The sequence below is a fragment of the Chiloscyllium plagiosum genome, unplaced genomic scaffold (assembly GCF_037043375.1).
Source record: "Chiloscyllium plagiosum isolate Xiang-an unplaced genomic scaffold, Cpla_swu_hap1 HiC_scaffold_1, whole genome shotgun sequence".
In the NCBI taxonomy this organism is placed as follows: Eukaryota; Metazoa; Chordata; class Chondrichthyes; order Orectolobiformes; family Hemiscylliidae; genus Chiloscyllium; species Chiloscyllium plagiosum.
In genome coordinates, this window is record NW_028270139.1 from 29,147,584 (window position 1) to 29,161,184 (window position 13,601).

Below are 13,601 nucleotides of genomic sequence, written 5' to 3' on the forward strand. Positions count from 1 at the left end.
ATTGATGCAGTTCATTTGCTGTAGGTAGACTCACAATGCATTAGGGAGCACCTACCAGAATTTTGACCCAGCAACACGGTATATTTCCAAGACAGGATAATCAGTGGTTTTGGAAAGATCTTGCAGATAGTGTTCTTGTGTAACTGCAGCCCTCGACATCTGGATGGTAGTGGATTTAGGTTTGGCGATTGAAATAGCCTTGGTGAGTTTCTGCCACGTATTTTGTATGTACCACATGCTGCTGCAACAGTGCAGTGTAGATGTTTGTCGATGCAGTGTCAGTCAAGCAGATTGCTTGTCCTGGACTAAGAATCCTGCAACAAATAACTCTCACATCTTGACTCCCAAAGCCTGTTCACAAGGCACAAGTTAGGAGTATAATAGAATACTCCCCAGTACCTGGATAGCGTGAAACTGCGTGAGTGTTATTGCAGCTGCACCCGTCCAAACAAGTGATGAGTATGCCTTAATATTCCTAACTTGTGCCTTGTGGACAGGCTTTGGGGATATAAGATGTGAGTTCTTTGTTGCAAGATTCTTAGTCTCTGGCTTGCTCTTGTAGCCACTGTATTTATAAGGCTAGTCCAGTGTAATTTCTGATCAATGATAACTTCCAGGATATAGATAATGCAAAATTACATGGTGGTATGGTTAGATTCTCTCTTGATGGAGATGACTGTGGATCGCTTGTCAGCCTAAACCTGGATATTGTCCAGTTCTTGCAAAATAATGCCACAGGCTGCTACAGTATTTGAAGGGTGGCGAATGGTGCTGAACTTTGTGAAATCATCAGTGAACATAGAATCATACAGCATTAAACAGACCCTTCAGTTCAACTCATCCACGCCAACAAGACATACCACTCTGACCTCCTCCCATCTGACAGCACTTGGTCCATATGACTCCAAACCCTTCCTATTCGTTTACGCATTCAGATGTATTTTGAATGTTGTAATTGTACCTGCCTTTTCCAGCAACTCATTTTATACACGCACCAACCTCTGTCTGAAAAATGTTACCCCTCAGGTCCTTTTTAAATCTTTCTCCTTTTAACTTAAACCTATGCCCTCTAGTTTTGGTTTCCCCCACTCTAGGAGAATACCTTGGCTATTCACCTTAACCAAGCCCCTCATGATGTTATAAACCCTTTTAGTCTCTGCTCTAGAGAAAAAAGCCCCAGTCTATTTAATCTCTCCCTACAGCTCAAACCCTCCAGTCCAGGCAACAACCTTATAAATCTCCTCTGCATCCTTCTCCAAGCCTAACACGTCTTTTTGATAGCAGGAAGACAAGAATTGTATGCAGTATTTCAAAAGTGACCTCGCCAATGCCCTGTACAGCCACAACATGGCATCCCAACTCCTATATTCAATGTTCTGACCAATGAAGTCAAGCGTGCCAAACACTGCCTTCATCACCCTGTCTATCTGCGACTCCACTTTCAAGGAGCTGTGAACCTGCACCTCTAGGTCTCTTACCAAATTGCAACACCTCACATTTGTCTAAATTCAACTCCATCTGCCACTCCTCAGCCCATTTGCCCATCTGATTAAGGTCTAATGTATCTGAGATAATCTGCTCCATTGTCCACTACACAACCTATTTTGGTGTCATCTGCTATTTTACTAACCATTTCTTCTTCTGACTGTATGATGGAGGGAAGGACATTGATGATGAAGCTGAAGGTGATTGGGTCTAAGGCAGGTCCTCAGGGTACTCGTGCAGCAATATTCTGGAGCTGAGATGACTGACCTTGAACAACCAGAACCACCTTCCCTGGGCAGATATGACTCCTACACACAATAATTTCCCTCCTGATTTCCACTGACATTGTTTGTTTAGTCTCCTTGATACCATACTCAGGCCGATGCAGCTTTGCTATCAAGGGCTGTTACTCCCATCTTGCCTGTTCTTTTTTTTATTTACAGTTCCACCCTTTGACATTTGGTCTTCCACTGATTTGTTCCCTGCTGAGACCCATACCATGATCTTTTAGTTCATTGCCTGGCACAAATGTTCCTTCTTTGGAATAAACGTGCTTTGTTACCTGATGCAAATAACTAATATCTTCTTCGTTCTATTTTCCTCTTAATATTCAGCAGGCTTTTTTGTCCAGACTCCCTTGTTTTCTGTGTCTTTCTCAAGCTGCAACTATGAGTGCAATATGTAAAACCAGTCAGAACAAAGGGGTGTTGTTCAAGACAAGGCTATCGATTTATTTAAGAGAAAAGGAATCCAGCTGAGCGGAATCCTCAAGATGAAGCTGCTGTTGTGTATCTGTTAACAGTTACAGAGTAACATACATTAGGATTTGAAATATGTCTAATATTGTTGTGCTCAGGGAGAGGATGATGTGTATAGTAGGGTAACAATTTGAGAAGAGCCTGAAGGCAGTGGACTAAACCTAATCATGAAAAATACGTAATCAGCAACGTCAAATGAGAAACCGCAGTTCAGGAGTATAGTGACCTATCTCTAGTCAGTTACCTTTACTTACAAATCAGAGGAATTTCTTTCTTATTTTTATTAAGCAGTTTAGATGACTGGAAAATATATTTGCACTCCCCTAAGTTTAACTCAGATTTTTTTTAAAAAAAGGAACATTTACATTTTTGTCATACCTTTCATAATCTTACCACATCCCAAAGCATTTACAGTCAGGTGAGGTACGTTGTCATACAGAGCTTCTGTTAAAATGTACTTTGAGACAAAGGAATAATAGTACTCTGAAGTATGGTTGAAATACACATATTGGCAAAATCATTGAAACATTATCTGGAGAGTTTGTTTTGCTTTCAGGAGCTGAGTGCATGTGTGTAAATGACACAGAGGGTGGAGAATTATGCAACTTAACATAAGCAGGCAATGATCTCTTAGCACTGTAGACTTGGTCTTTGGCTCAAAGCAACTACCTCTCAGAAAGAATGCCAACTAGGGGTCAAGACCAATCATGCATTCACTTGTAATTTTGTCTGTATGATGCAGAGGGAATACTTTTTCTTCTGAATCTCTCGAATAAGACCTTAAAATGGAAACCACAGCAGATTCCTAAAAGATTGCAATTTATGTGGATTAAAGCCTGGCTAAACTTATAACTTGGATTGGATGATGCATTATGAATGTGATGGTGGTGAAATCTGAATGGGGTCAAAGGATTGTAAAATTGGATTGAATTTCTTACACAATGAAGTAGAATAGCAGGAGCTATCACTTATTTATATAGATAATGTGCTCAAGCCCTGAAGCTAATCTCTTGCTTGTTTAAATTTGGTAATATTTTATTGCATGAGATGTATTTGCTTATATAATGTGAAGCATTTTCCACTGAAATTAATGCATGGCTCTGACATTAACTTGGAGATAGTGGGGAGGCTGATGCATGTTGGATTTTTTTTGAGAACCTATAAGTTACGTTCATCAGTTAATGGCTTCTAACTTTGAAATCTCATTTGCAATTTAATTTTGGATTTGGCAGAGATAGCAGTGGAACAACAGGGTTGGAGTGGACCCATTACAAGGGTCTGAAAGGATTAATGTTTAGAAGTACCTTTAATATCATTGACTACAATGATGCTATCTAGGTGCTCCTCAGAGTGTGTGTATGAATGTCAATCCCCAGAGTATTTAGCTGTTAACAGGTGATAAACTAGATTCTGAGTATTGCTGGTAAAAGACATTTTTCAAAGTTTTTTTTTGTCTTTTACTCATCAGGTCATTTTGCAGAAATACAAGTTCAAGAAGAAAACCAAAATTTACATTACATATGAGAACAATGCTAATTGGTTGGAATTTGAACTCTGGTAGAGGCATTGCCATGAAGAGTACTTCCCATCACCACTCTTCATGCATCCTTCAGAAATGTCCTGATGAGTGCAAGATGAAAAGCATTGGAAAAATATGTCCTTTTGTTTCAGCCATACTCAAGATCTGCATTACTAAATGACTGTAAACAATATCTGGTTAAAGATCTTCTCATTGACTAAAAAGTGGTTTTCCTCTGCTGCTTCATATCAACCCCATCCTGTAGACCTCAACAAGTGGAATGTCACAGCAAACCTAGCCTTAGGTGAGCAGAAGTGTGGACAGCATTATACAACATCATGTGATGAGCCTTTGCCATTTTTTAAAAAAGAAAAAGAGTAGTCCTCCCTAAGGTTTTCATAGCTGGTCACAGATGCTCTATCCTAGGGGAGGTCAATAAAAAAAGTCACTGAGAACCAGCAGTGAATATGCAATGAAGTGACAGTCCTCCCAAGCACTCTGTCCATAACTGTAGAAAGAATGGAAACATTGGCCTAATGAATGAGGGGGCAGATGTTGCAAGCAATAGAGATAACTGATCTTCTGTAGAAACAAGGGCCTATTTTGTGGACCAGTAAAATATTCACTCCGATCAATCATGCATGTGCCAGCATTTTAAATAGACTTCAGCTATCTTAGCTATGGCTGACAGTGTTCCACAGCACGGTGTTTAGTGCAATACGACTGGGCCGTATGAAGGACAGTCGTGTAAAGAGACATGAAAACATGAGCATGAATCATCCAAGCAACGACAATACTGAGCGATTTTCCCAATCTAAAGCTGCTGCACATTTCTTCCGAGATTACCTAATCCGACCTGTCAGGGAGGCAAGACCTCATTTATCAACCGTACCTATGGTCTGATAAGTTTGAAGGACCATTCTTTTCATTTATGAATGCGTGAGAAATTAAGGTAGGTAGGTAGTTGTGTGGATAGGTGGGTGAGTACAGTGGGTGAGTAGAATGAGTGAGTAGGTTAGTAAGTGGGCAAGTGAGTGAGGTGTATCTGTGAGGTGGGTATTCAGGTTTGGGCAGGTGGAGGAAGTAACTAGGTCTTTCTGGGGTGGTCAGGAAAGATCAGGGACGTAGTTGAGCTATATACAGAAACAAAATAGAACCCATCTACAAAAGTACCAAGCACATTTCAACACTTCTAATGGCAGCAACTGTAGGGAGCAGAGATCAGGTTTGGAAAAGCAGTCAGATGGGTAATGGGTTGGCTGAAGTGATAGTCAGTCAGGTGGAGTTTGCAGTCATCAATTTGATGTGGCCAGGGTGGGTCCTGGTTAAGGGCTGTTGGTTAGAGGTTGTGCATGAAGTTACCCAAGGTTTTGACAAGGTTATTAATCTCTCTTTTACTGGGTACGTCTCCAGGGTTCATGCTGCAGGTTTATCTGAAGTCCTTTATTCCATTCATACAAGGTCTCAGTGTATTTGCCCTCCGGAAGTTTAAACTTCCTGAGTGATTCCCACAGTGTGTGGGGCAGGACTTTCACAGGATCGCACAATTGTTAAGCTTCAGATTGATGTCATTAATCAAATTGGCAATAAGTTTACGTTATGTTCTGACAGACGCCAACTCATGACCTCATGTCCAAAGGCATCTAGACATTTGAATTGAAGCAGTTGGCAGCTCCATGAAAATCTTGCGCATGTCAACAGACATATACTTTGCTCCAGAGTGTTGGTGGTATTTGAACTTTTGGTTGAAAAATATTTTGGTTGTTGAGGGCGTGTACTGATTGCCGTTTGATGATACCATGTCACTGCAGGAAGCCAGCTAGAGGTGCAAATGTGATGATCCACTCATTCGGACTGACTTAGTCACAGGCCAGGGTCACCACCTCTGGAAAAGGAGGCAAGTGGGCCACTAACTGGGAGATCCTGGTTATGACTGCAGCAGAGCTTTGAAACCATGTGGAGGCTACATTGTTTGCACTAGTGATGATTTTAACAGCTACTGGTAATTTACCATTAATGAGCAGCAGGTTTTCCACATGAAGGCCACAGATATCAGTCATTAACTGAAGTTGTTACTGGCCATATTAGTTATTCAATGACCAGTGTCAGACATTGAGTGTTTCTTACCCTAATGCAGCTCAGCAAATCTGCAAAGTGTAGAATGTAAACTCTCAGTTAAGGTATCATGAAGGTCGCTTTACGATGAGCAGGTGAAAAAGCAGTGTTGCGTACTGAATGCTTATCGCAGTTTTTCAGTAGATCCTGATTTTGATTCATGCCATTGTGTAACTACATTTCTTTGTCTGATGAGTTCTAGAAGCCATGGGTGTTTCACATTTTAGGGTGTGGTATTAAATATGGCGATGCTAAGTGTGATTTAGAAGATGTTAATAGGTGCTGCACCTCTTGTGAATAGGTTGCAGTAAGCACTCAAACACATGTGAATTAACCCAGGGATTGGTGGATTAGAGCCAGGACGGGCTGGGGTTGAGGGGTGAGGGTTGAAAGTGGGGTGAGGGTTGAAAGCACAGAGTATTGTTGAATCAGCAGGCATGCTCACTTTTACTGAACTGGTTAGTTACTTAACAATCATTACCAGGGGAAATTGAGATCCTCCTCTTCCACCTGCCTGCACCCATAGTGACTGGGCATCAGTTAATCAGGTTGCTGTCTTTACTTCGTTTTCTCCATTCATCTCAAATAGCTGTCCCTTTAAATAGTGCTCAGATCTCATTATGCAGAAATGCATCATATCTGTTGCATAGTTAGGATATTTGAAAACTGCATGACAAAATTAATAGGCATAATTGAGATATGACCAGAGATACTGACACTGAGTTATCTTTTGGGTTTTCCCCTTGCAAATTCTTCCAGACCTCTCACCCTTGCTGCCAACTGAGAAGATTTAATCAAATTAATCTAGTTGCTCATTTCCTGTTTGCCTTTGTTCTTCTGTATTCTAGGTAATTAAATTATGGCTTTTTGTACAGAGAAGATGTTAGTTCCCATGTTCTTGAAATTTTGGAATCTTTTTTCACATTCTTTTTACTACCTTAAAACAGTTTTTAGAAACAATTTTGCAATTGCATGTCTGTGTGTTTTTTTTTGTAGATTAAGCTAGATATAATCAAGTCAATCTTTGGTGTACAAATCACCTCATTCTAGAAGGTACCCATGGTAATGAATATAAGTGTCAATTGCTGCAACCAGAAAACTAGAGCACCCAAATCTGGTGCTGTAAGGGTTACGGAAGGAAAATGAGTATTGCCCTGGAAACAGGTCATAAGCAGGATTTTTCAGGGGAGGATTAACAAAGTGTTTCAGAGTTGAGTGGTGAACCAGAGTCTTTTAATGTATTGTACGGAGTCATTGTAATCCTTGAAACAGTGTGATATCCCATCAGTGAGATAGCACTCCCCCATGGATAAGATTCTTTTCATCCAGGTGCTCCGCATGACTGCTGCACGGATCATCGTACTTCCTAATGCACGAACTTCTGTTTTTTTTTTAAAAAGTCCAAAAGTGCATTAAAAATAAGAAGAATTGAAAAGGCAGTAAATTTGTTTCCCTCTTTTCATTGAGCTGTTCTCTCTCTCCACCTTATCTTTCTATTGATGTTAATTCTCTTGTAGATATTTTCTAATCAACTTGTTCAAAGAAATAATGACACACTTCTAGAGCATTTGGGACTTGTACCCAGGACTCCTGGCTCAGAAGTAGGGACATTGCCATGGTGACACACGAGCCCTACCGTTATTATGTAAAAGCAACTTTTTTTTTTACTTCAATCATTATTATTTAAGTTATCTTTCTTTCATAAATATTTTCTAATCAACCTGGTCAGATGTGTTATGAGACACCTCTGGAGCAGATGGGACTTGAACTGAAGCCTCTAGGCTCATATGTAGGGACTCTGCTAATGCACCACAAGTATCCTTTAATTCTCTTCTATTGTGAGTGTATTGCTTTGATTAATCGCTTTCACATCTATCAGATTATCCCAGAGGTCCACAATCACTGGAGTTTCACTAGCATCTCTATAGATTGGCAATTTATTTGGCTAAGCTGCCCAAAATTCCATTTGGAAGCAACCTAAAGCGATATCCTCAATTCTAATTTCACCCAATCACCAGGAATGTTGCAGATTCGATTTGATGGCCATTTTACATGTGACTCAACGTTTAGATTCCAATGAAGTCAGCAGCATAAGGCTACAATGATTTTACTGTTAAACTTCCTGCTGGCCTGTTCCTTATTAAAAACACCATCTGAGCATTTTCCAAATTGCCACAATATTCACTCTTTATCTAGTTCTCTCTGTCTGAGAAAAGATATTACTTGCAACAATCCATGTATTTGCATTGAATTGTTGGATTTTCCTTGCTCTCCTACATAGGGCTGGTTCTCTTCGACAAAGGTGAGTCTTGGAGGTCAGGGCTGACCTCTCTGTTCCTTCAGTTGATCAAAGCTCTACTGAAGGAGTAGGTAGAGTCTTCGCTGAGGGGCTCGCTTCCTGGTGTGTACTTTTATTCTCCCTCACACCAGACCTTCCAGAATGTTCTGTCACCTTTGACAAATGAGGTTGTGAGCTGGGTTCAGATTGTCCACTTCGATTTAGATTAGATTCTCTACAGTGTTGGAACAGGCCCTTTGGCTCAACAAATCCACACCGCCCCTCTGAAGAGAAACCCAACCAAACCCATTCCCCTACCCTATATTTACCCCTGACTAACGCACTTAACACTGTAGGCAATTTAGCATGGTCAATTCGCCTGTCCTGCATATCTTTGGAATGTGGGAGGAAACCAGAGCACCCGGAGGAAATCCACACAGACACAGGGAGAATGTGCAAACTCCACACAGACAGGCGGGAAACGAACCCAGGACCCTGGTGCTGTGAGGCAGGAGTGCTAACCACTGAGCCACCGTGCCGCCCCTTTCACAGTTGCCGTTCCGGGAGGTGTTAAAGTGCACATCCTCAGGCCGTCAAGTTCCCAGAACATCTGATCAACCGTTCTCCAACACACAATCCTTGGGCTGATTGTTACTGGTTCCAGTTGAACTTTTGTGACCTCTTTGACCTTTTGTTTCCACTGTCCTTGGTAGCCGATAGCTGCTGGCTACTGTTTAATGTAGTTTGGCCACTTTTCGGTCAGCCCTGACTACTCTGGCTGTGGGTCAATTTACATTTGTCCAATTTTGGGCATGTGGTTGCTTGTCTGCATTATGACAATTGTTTTATTCTAAGTCTTTCTGAGCAACTGAAAATGTAAATATCTAAAATGTTTTAAAATATCATGCATTCATAGGAATGTGACTATTTATTCATATTTTTAAAATGTATTTTCTTGTATTAATCTAGGTCCTCAGATTAAGCATGTCTGAGGCTGAGACTTGATGAAGGAGATGTTCAACTTGTGCAGTACAATGTTTCCTTATGGAAATGGTGTAGAATAACTACGAGAAGGTGTTGTTATAACATAATATGCTTACACACGAACTCGTCATAATAAATGTTAACATAAAAATATAAAATAGATACATAAAAATCAGGACTGTGCCTGTGGCTTGATATAAGGATTGAATTAAATTAGCAATTATACCACATATTTGAATCCTGCTCCACCTGATTATCACACTTTGTTTTGAATTCCAATGGTTCTGTGTAGTTTTCTAAATCACCCGTCATAACATTGGCAAAAGTCTCATAGAAACTTTGGGAGAAAGTGAGGACTGCAGATGCTCGATCAGAGTTGAGAGTGTGGTGCTGGAAAAGCACAGCATCTGAAGAGCAGGAGAATCGATGTTTCGAGCATAAGCCGTTCAGAAATTTTGGGAAATGGAATAAATTTAGTTTCCCTTCCTCTGAGGTTAAGGCAGATGAACAATAGAATATCTATGAATATTCACCTTCCCCTTGTGTAGTGCAATGGAATATTAACTATATTTACATAACAATATGAACAATGGTCTTCATCTACTTTAATTTGTTATGATTTGGAGGTACCAGTATTGGACTGGGGGTGTACCAAGTTAAAAATCACACAACGCCAGGTTATAGTCCAACAGATTTATTTGGAAGCACTAGCTTTCGGAGCGCTGCTCCTTCGAGAGGTGGTTTTGGAGCAGTGCTCCAAAAGCTAGTGCTTCCAAATAAATCTGTTGGACTATAACCTGGCGTTGTGTGATTTTTAACTTCACTTGTTAAACTTTGCTGACACTGGGTGTTCTAGCACACATTTACAGCCAAACACCTCTGGGGAGTTGGTCCCAATTCAAGGACTAACAATCTCTGTAATAGGTGTGTGTGCTCACATTTTCTGTAACATTCCTCTGTTGATTGTATTCAGCTTTCGATTCTTATGCAGCCAGTTCAACAGCAAGTTGGCTAGAATAAGCAAACATAAAAGTAGATCTACTGTGGGATATTGATTTTTGGCTTGTGTTCGAGATCTTTGGTAATTGCCGCAGTGTCACCGACTGCAAATTAACTTGACTAATTATCAGGCAGATTTCCTGACGATTGTCAGACGATTAGACAGGAGTGATTAGCAGCATCAATTAAGGAGGGTAAAGTATTACTGTAATTGAACGCCTGAGGTGTCTAATGGCATTGCTGCACTGTTAGTGATTACATTGTGTATCTGTATGTCCAGAGAATGAGAATATATTTCACTGTTTTAGATCACTTAAGGCTTTTACTTAAATCTCATTTTGATAAGCCACACAGATCTATTTAGCTGAGGAAATGTGGGAGGATAAAAACAAACAGCTAATAAAAACTCTTGTATAAATCTTGAGTTTCTTTTAAATGCTGGTAAACGATATAACAAATCATTTTACTTCATTTTAATTCTATCTTCTCTTGAGTTTTTAAACTTATTAAATACCACTGATGGGTGTTCATCTTTGTCACTGAAGGTTTATTTTCTTCTACCACAATCCCATCAACAATCATCATGTTAACTGTGTTTTTCATTTTGTGCAAAGTATTCATGTAATTTATTTGTTGAGCAATTTTTTCAGGATTGCACCTCGCAGCAGATGGAATCTCTTGATTAGAGAACATGGATTTTAGTCTGCTAGGTGAATTTTGATGGCATTTTATTGACCATTATAAAGTCTGTCTATTCTCATGTCTAAAAGATTTGTTCCAACAATAAGTCTCCCAGATAATACTGGGTGGTTGAAATTTTATCGGGGTGGCGGGGGGGCTGTACTCTGTCATGACCTGATTAGTGGGACAGCGGCAAGACTCTGCAGGAAGTGGTAGAAGTTAGAATTCTGCCTTTTCTCTGATCATTCTATGAATATTTCAGCAATATTATGATCAAAGATTGATGGATCATCCACTGAATTATCCAGTGCAGCTTTTTAAGTGAATGCTCACTCTGTGCCCCACGTCATTAGGTCTTAATTATTTCTAATTAGTTGAAAGGTTGAATGGATTGTTGATACTTGAAGAGCAGTTTCCCATTTGGATGCTCATCCACTGAGCATGTCTCAGAAATTTGGATCCACTCTCTATGCATAATTTTCCAATCAGTTTTCGAAAGCCATTTGCTCATGAGCACCCAATGTATGACATGCACTGCCTTAGGTTAAGGACTTCAAATTGAAATATTGCCCCTTTCATGTTCTGGCAAGGAGAAATCCTTTCTGCAGTTCTACACATGTGAATTTATATAGTGCACATGATATAGAGCAATTAGGTCATACAGCACGGAGACCGATCCTTCGGTCCAACTCATCTGTATCAATCAGACATCCCAATCTGACCTAGTCCCATTTGTCAGCAAATGGTCAATATTCCTCAAAGCCCTTCCTATTCATACACTTATTCAGATGCCTTTTAAATGTTGTAATTGTACCAGCCTCCTCCACTTCCTCTGGAAGCTTGTTCCATACACACACACATGAAAACATTACTCTTTTAAAACTTTCCCATTTCACCTTAAAATTATGCCGTCTAGTTTTGAACTCCCTATCCTGCGGAAAAGACCTTGACTTTTAATTTTATCCATGCCTTCCATGATTTTATAAACCTCTATAAGATCATCCCTCAGCCTCTGATGCTGTAGGGAAAAAAATATCCAGCCTCTTCAGCTGCTCTCCATAGCTCAAACCTTCCAGTCCTGGCAACAACCTTGTAAATTATTTCTAAACCTTCTCAAGTTGAATAATTTCCTTCCTATAGGATGGTGACCTGAATTGTATGAAGTATTCTAAAAGTGGCCTCATGGATATCCTGTACAGCTGCAACATGACATCCCAACTCCTGTACACAATATTCTGACTAATGAAGGCAAGCATGCCAAATACTGCCATCACCACCCGGTCTACCTGCGACTCCACTTTCAAGGAACTATGCACCTAGGTCTCTTTGTTCGGCAACATTCCCTGAGGTACTGTCATCAACTGTATAAGTCAGCCCTGGTTTGCCTTACCAAATTGCAACACCTCACATTTATATAAATTATACTCTGTCTGCCACTGCTTGGCCCATATGATGTGATCAAGGTCCTTTTTACTCTGAGATGATAATCTGCACTGTCCACTACACCACCTAAATGTAACATCTCCAATTTTGCAGACAACAGAAACTGGGTGTGCTGTGAGGGGGATGCAGAGATGCTTCACTGAGATTGGGAAAATTTGAGTGAGTGGGCAAATGCATGGTGGATGAAGTACAACGTGAATAAATGTGAGGTTATCCACATTGCTATCAAAAGCAAGAAGGCATATTATAATCTGAATGGCATTAGATTGGGGAAAAAGGGAGATGCAACATGACTCGAATGCCTTTGTACAACAATCACTGAAAGTAAGCATGCAAGTGGAGCAGATGCTGAAGAAAGCAAATAGTATATTGGCCTTCATAGTGAGTTCAGGTGCAGTGATATCTAGCTGCAATTGTATAGGGCCTCTGTGAGACCACACTTGGAGAACTATGTGCAGTTTTGGACTCCTTATCCAAGGACAGATGTTCTGGCTGTGGAAGGAGTAAGTCAAAGATTTCCAAACTGATTCCTAGGATGACTTATGAACAGAGTTTGGATCAGTTAGGACTATATTTACTGGCATTTAGAGGAATGAAGGGGAAATCTTATTGAAACCTGTAAAATTTTAACAAGACTCATTAGGATAAACACAGGAAGAATGTTCCAGGTGATGGGGCAGTCCAGACTAAGGATACATTTAGGACTGAGACAAGGAGAAATTCTTTCTCCCAGAGAATAGTAAGGCAGAACATTGAATGTTTTCAACAAGGAGTCAGATATAATTGTTAGAGCTAAAGGGATCAAAGGGTTTCGGGAGAAAGTGGGGACCGAGTATTGAGTTGGACTATCAGCCATGATCCGATTGAATGGCAGAGCAAAGAGGCTGAACAGCCTACTTCTGCTCTTATATCTATTTCTTTTAATGTTTCTCTGTTCCATTGTGAATTCTGCAGTCTCACTTTGTACAGGACCAACACTCTCTGTTTTTAACTTTTTCTTTATTTAAGTACTTGTGGAAATGTTTTAAATTTCTCCCTAGCTTTCTCTCATATATTCTAATGTTTCCCTGCTCATTTTTTTTTGTTTTTTTTAATGTTTTGTCCAATCTTCCAACCTGTAACCCATCTTCGCACATAGTATAAAACTTAATGCGAAAGAATATTATCTTTAAGCACTTCTAGTTAACCATGGATAGTGGGACCATTCTTTGGCATTCTTTTTGCTGATGTTCTTTTTGCTCATTGGAATGTTTTTATTGTATATTCTGAAATAGTCCCATCAGTGTGTGCCATTTCATCTCAGTTGAACCTAATTTGTCAATTCATTTAAGCCACCTCT

General features: G+C 40.1%; 1 protein-coding gene across 7 annotated transcripts in view; it reads left to right on the plus strand.

Moving 5' to 3' along the window:
* The window catches only part of LOC122553234 (N-heparan sulfate sulfotransferase 4-like), an 889,310-nt gene that overhangs the window by 250,093 nt on the left and 625,616 nt on the right, over positions 1-13,601 (plus strand). Inside the window, exon 4 of one of the 7 annotated variants that reach the window (XM_087985585.1) lies at positions 3,712-4,066. The exons of the other annotated variants lie outside the window; for them this stretch is intronic. The gene's annotated coding sequence lies outside the window, so the exon portion shown is untranslated. The remainder of the gene's footprint in view (positions 1-3,711; positions 4,067-13,601) is intronic. 7 annotated transcript variants of the gene reach the window in all.